Source organism: Mesocricetus auratus, unplaced genomic scaffold, assembly GCF_017639785.1.
Source record: "Mesocricetus auratus isolate SY011 unplaced genomic scaffold, BCM_Maur_2.0 Super-Scaffold_100004, whole genome shotgun sequence".
Taxonomy (NCBI): Eukaryota; Metazoa; Chordata; class Mammalia; order Rodentia; family Cricetidae; genus Mesocricetus; species Mesocricetus auratus.
The window spans coordinates 56,332,732-56,339,270 of record NW_024429189.1 but is presented as its reverse complement, the minus strand read 5'-3'; the positions used below and the strand labels follow the sequence as shown (position 1 = coordinate 56,339,270).

The window sequence follows — 6,539 nt, the reverse complement described above, 5'->3', positions numbered from 1 at the left end:
GAAAGTACATTTTACCAATGAATTATTTTTCTATTTGATAAATGGTGAAACCATAAGTATACCAAAGAATAGTTTTAAGAAGTAAGACTATTTAAGAATAAATTTTTCTAACTGTTGGGTATTTGATTTGTATGCTTATTTTATATACTCAACACCTGAAACAATGGAAACATTTCTTACAAAACATGTCTCATAAGTTAGAAGGGTTAATAATGCCCTGAGTTTCACAATGATAGGTTTTCCACATCTTACTTTTCCTAAGATAATACTAACAGGATTTATATATGATGTTAAAATTGATGTTTTCTCCAAGGCTTAATAATATTTCAGTATACAAATTTATCACATTTTTTTCATCCAGTTATCTGGCAGGGGGCATAATATTTTCTCCCACACATTGTTTATTGCTGGTAACATTTTATGGCATTAAGAACACTCATGAAATTATGATTCTGATTCCCAGGACTTTGGCATAAAAATTCAAGGATGTACTTACTGCATCAAGCGTTAGTCTTTGTGACACCCATATGGTGTTTTGCATTCTTCACCAACATACATCCACAATCAGCAGGGAAGAGACTTACTTCCTACCAATCATTGCCAGTATTTGTTATTTATTATTGAAATGCCATCCTTCCAGGTGACATTAAGTATCTCAATATGACACTCAGCTGTAGTTTTCATGACATTCATTATTATTTATATTTTGCACAGTGATTTCTTCTTTTGAACAATATACATTCAACATTTAATATATTTCATTTTTGTTTTTATAAATTGATATCTAAGTAAGTAATTTCAATATGTATATATGTATCATATACCATTTATATTTTTTACATATGTATACACAGCAAAATCTCCAATTCAGGATTAGAATGCTCTTCTTCTCAAACTCTTGTCTTTCTTCAAGCTGGTGATATTCCAAATTTTTCTTCTAACATGTTAAAAGATTAGTACATATTAGGTGGAGACAACATAGAACAGGTCCCTTTAGAGTTGATATTATAGAAATCAAGGCATGGTTTCACCAGTTCTATGACTGTTAATATACTGGGAGCCTTTTATTATACAAGAGACAAACAAATAAAGAGGGAAAATCACTAGAGAGACTGACATTGAACAGTGGTCATATTTTTAAAACTCAAAATACCTGAATACTGACAGCACCCTTATTTGGTTTCTAAGTTTACTGTTGGTAGAAAACCCTATCATATATGTTTAACAAGAACTTAATTTGTATAATTTTCTATGTTATGCTTATAAATTCCCTCTTTTGATTTCCATCTACATAAATGAATACATACAAACACATTCTAAAAAATTGCTTTATAAAGAAAAAGAACTAATGACATTGGTATGTGTGATATAGAGACAAAATTGACAGATGGGTTGTGGTTTATCAAGATCTGACTGTACAAGTTTAGAGCTGGGAATTTGATCTTAAAGATGAGAATGGAAAACAAAACTGATATTTCTACATCTCACTTATATGCTCTCTAACAGGCATATGCTTAAATTCCCTAACTGTTATGTATTTCAGAGACTAACAGTTAACATTCCTACTCAACTCTGGGCAATTTTAATTTATGGTTACGACCATAAGACCACTTAGTTGACAATAAATCACTATCATGGTCCTACAAAAAGAAGTCCCTCTTCCTTAAACACCATGGACATTCAGTTGTGTGGTAGAATATGATTTATACCTCCCCAAGTTTCTAAGCTGAGGTCAGACATCATGGGGGATCATACATTTTCTTCTGCATATATTGCTCAAGTGATTTTTTGTCATTACTTTCTTAAAATTCACAGTTCAGGTTTAATAAATTCTCAAAGATTAAGGAACTTGTTATACAGGGACTAATAGAAAGAATCAACCTGGTTTGTACTTTTCAATGAATTTAAAGTAATACAGTAGAAGATGTGAGCATTTGTAAGAGTTAATGAACATGTTTTCATATGCAACAGAACTATGTTTCCATTGTAACTGGTAGTCTCGGGTCAGAAGTATTTTACATTGTCTGAGGAAACTAACATGGCCTTCTGAGAGACCATGTTGCTACAAAACATTACATATTTACCACCCCCTAGATAAGCTTATAGACAAATCTTGATTTATGTCTACTTCAAAATCTGATCCTTTGGTATAGTATGTTACAAAGGGTTGTATGATTAGACTAATTTATCCAGAAACATGCATGATGATGGATTAACAACTGCAAGTTACATCATATTAACTTTACTGCTGCATGTGAAGTGGGGTAAAATCCATCATTAAGTGTTGCACATCAGACATTGATGGATGGCTCTGTCAATGTACGTGTCAGTCACATGGCCAAAAGTATGTCCACAGTGATTAAAAATGTATAGACAATTATATCCATATGGATATAAAAATCAATTAGAGAACAGGTAAGCAAGTGAGACGAGTAGGTAAGAAATGTGTGAGAAAGAATAGGAATGATGGGGTAATGATGAAATTATATTGTAGTTTTTAAAAAATTAAAAAGTTTATGTGTGGTCAATATCAATTTGTGTGTAAAGGTGCTTGCTCGGCAAGCCTGGTATTTGATATTTGATCTTTGGAACTCACACAAAAAAGGTAGAAGAGAAATAACATTACAGAGTTTTCCTCTGTTTTCTACTAAACACTAAATGTGTGTCCAGTGATATGTTTACATTCACACACACATTAATAACAATAAATAAAACTTAAACATGTGAAAAAACAATGAATAAGAAAGGAAAGTTTTGGTCATTTATAATTTGTAATGAATCATTTAAGACCTACACCTAAACATGGGAGAGACTAGAATATAATTTTGATAAATTTGTAAACCAATTTATGAATGAAAAGACAGGTGCACTGAGGAGTTATCTAACCATTATTCTCTTCAATCAGATGCTACCATGGGAAGTAAAAGTTACTTAATGGGAAAATATCTATGCTAATAATGAAGCTATGGGATGGAAAATACTTTTGGTCACTACTTAAATGCCAAAGGCATAATGTAGCTACATCACAAATAACATCAAAAGGAAAATTAAAAATTTCTGACCTGAAAAAATCTATAAAATGAGTTTATTAGATCAGATATTTTCTAAAAGAAAGGAAATAGAGTCTATTATTACTTGTCCTAATTAAGAGCCAGGGTATGTGTGTGCAGATACTTTTATGTTTTTTGTGTGATCTAACTGTTTTGGTAATGAAGCAACCTAAGTTATGTTATTCCCGTTTGGGGCCCTAATTTCTGCATAGCTCAGTATAACATACATTTTGCAGATATTTGTTTTTTTTTTTTTTTTTTGGTTTTACGAGACAGGGTTTCTCTGTTTTGGAGGCTGTCGGTCCAGCCTGGCCTCGAACTCACAGAGATCCGCCTGCCTCTGCCTCCCGAGTGCTGGGATTAAAGGCGTGCGCCACCAACGCCCGGCCGATATTTGTTTTTTATTATGTAAATTTTCCATGTTGATATAATTCAATCTATACATTCCATTCGTTCTGCAGTCCATCTGAAGTTGCATGATTGTTGCCTTATTTGTTGCCTGGCTGAATTTTTCCACTAAGCAGTCTCTTAATGGCTTTTTTCTTCTGATTATTTCTCAAGATATAAATTAATGGGTTTAGCACGGTAGTTATCACTGCATATAATATCACAACCGGCTTGTCAATGGGTAATGTACCTGCAGGTCTCATGTACTCAAATGTGCAGGGTACAAAAATAAGACCACCTCTACAATGTGAGATACACAGGTAGGATGGACTTTGCGCCTTCCTTCTGCACTGTGGGTTCTTAGTGAGTAAAGGATGACTGTGTAGAAGATGAGCAGAAGGAGGAAGATGAACAAACAGATGAAGCCCCTGTTGGCTGCAACAAAGAGACCTAGTTTGTGGGTATCAACATAGGCTAGATCAAGCAAAGGGCTCAGATCACATATAAAGTGATCTATGACATTAGGGTCACAAAAAGTTAGCCTAGTAATGAACAATATTTGTATACCTCCATGAAGAAAGCCTCCAGGCCATGACACTCCTTCTAGTAAAATACATAGTCTTCAGCTCATGATGGCTGCATAGCTCAGGGGTTTGCAGATGGCAACATAGCAGTCATAGGCCATGACAGGAAGCAAGATGACCTCAACAGCTCCAAAGAAATGTTCCCCAAAGTCTTGGGTCAGGTATCCATTGAATTGAATGGACTTCCTTTCATGGAGTGTATCAACAATCAGCTTGGGAGTACTGACAGAGGAGTAGCAGGTATCAATGAAGGAGAGATAATCAAGAAAATAGTACATATGGAAACCCAACAGTTGGATGTTTGTAATGGTGATCAGAATGAGCAAATTTCCAACCACAGAGACAAGGTAGATGAACAAAAGCACAGCAAATACAATTTTCTTTATGTGCAGGTTCTGCATGAGTCCCACGAGAACAAACTCGGTCACATTGTTCCTGTATTCCATCTAGTTCATGAGACAGTTAATCATATTTCCTGAAGGAAAATGATGCATATTCATGGTTATTTAATTTCTATATTCTAATGATTAGTGTTTAGATTCTGCTATTTCATGAAATTTTAACATTTCAGTAAATGTTCTAAATTCTTGTGACTACTTAATACTGAAGATAGCTGAAAAGTTTATGGATGTGAGCAATGTATATAAATATACTAGGCCATCTTAAGTGTCCTGAATATTTGGGATGACTCATAGACTAGAGGTAGTTTAGATTAAACTCCTAGAGGTAGTTAAATTCACAAAGGACAATGGGGTATATAGTACTTGAGTGCAGAGCCCACTAAAGTAAAGGTAAACTTTTGCAGTTTATTTATAGGAAATGTACATCCAAAAATATATATCAGATTTGAGTAGAAAGCTATTAGTGAACTTGAGTAAGAAAGAACCTTGGATGGTCACATCATAAACTGAGCCTGTTATTCATCAGTTAATAGTATCTAGAGAATTTATTCGCTGGAGAAATCACATTAATAGAATACTAATAGTAGCATTTCAAAAGCTACTTGGGAAAATACAAACGCTTTGACCTAAATCTAAATTGCATATGATATATAATTACATAGACAATGGAAAGCAACAAATCAGAACAGATATTTGTGCAAAAACTTCAGTGGAGATGGTCCAAAACTATCTTAAATACGACTTAATTTTGTGTTTCCTAGCATTTAAGAATAATTGCATTTGTTGCACATTTATAGATAAGCCAGATCATAGGCTGATACACAATGATATATTTGTTATTTTAGTCATTAAGTCAATAATATTGCTCGAGTCTTAGAAGGATTCTTACATGTTAGCCCATTTTTAGTTCACCTTTTCCAAATATCCTATATATTAGAGGTTGGACATCTAGAGGAAAGACTTGAGAAATGTACTGCAACAGTGACCAAGTATATTAATTCAAAAATTGTAGGAATCAAATTTGAGTTCTGGTTCTTCCTCTTGTCACTCACATTGGGCTCCTTTTCTGGCAATCAAATACCTGCTTCATCATCTATCTATAAAATGGGAAGAAGAATGGTATTACATAACTTTCAATGAGAATTCGCTATAATTGGAAAGCATACATACAAGGTTACAATACATTTTTAAAGTATGAATGCAGTTATCAGATAAATATAATTGATAGCTTGAGCAGCAATATAATGAAACATTTGACCTTACAATAACTTACTGTTTAAATACTTTTACTGAAATCACAGAGACTTGTAATACTCATAACACACAACTCCAAAATTAATTATCTGAGTCTTTACATGGAATCATAAGCTTATATTACTCACTAAAATTGATATGTAGGATTTTCATTGTGTGGTTATGCTAAACTGTGCTCAACCTCATGAATAGCCTTAGTTTGTAAAAGAGATATCTCAGGGTAAAACAATGATAAATGGATGTTGGGGGGAAGTCCTGTGCATTTGTCAATAAAGTACTGCTGGCCAATAGGAAGCTAGATAGGTGGGACTAGGAGTCCAGGAGAACTCTGGGAAGGAGAAAGACAGAGAGTCGAGATGTAATGCCATGGGGTAGGAAGCCCGGAATCTTCTCCGGTAAGAGACATACTTAGATTAACAGTTATGGGGTAATTACTTAAGTCAGAGCTAGCCAGTAAGAAACAAGCAAGGCCAACAGCTTCATAATTAATACAGCATCTTGTGTGTTATTTGGGGACTACAACACGTCAGAGCCCAGCCAACTGGCTGGTGATAAACCAAAGCGGCTAACAAGGAAAATGATTCCCTTTACAAATGGCAGTCAGGAGTGGGATGATGAATTTCCACATAAAATGACAAAAGCTTTAAAGGAATTTTAGAAACAGAAGAATGGAGAGAAGCACAGATTTTTGCTAGCAACATTTTTCTCAGGTGGGCTCTGTTTTGTTAGAAGCAAGCAGAGACTCGCGGCTGGCTTAAGTTAGGCTTTCTGACTCAGCATAATAAAAAAGCAAGGTTGTTTTAAGAGGCTCTGATAATGATTGAAAGGTGTGTATGTACAGCTGGAAGTGGCAGTGACCACAT

The 6,539-nt window shown here is 34.3% G+C and overlaps 1 pseudogene; it reads right to left on the bottom strand.

Moving 5' to 3' along the window:
• Positions 1 to 3,538: 3,538 nt before the first annotated feature.
• On the bottom strand, positions 3,539 to 4,467 carry LOC101834061 (annotated as a pseudogene).
• Between the last annotated feature and the right edge of the window lie 2,072 nt (positions 4,468 to 6,539).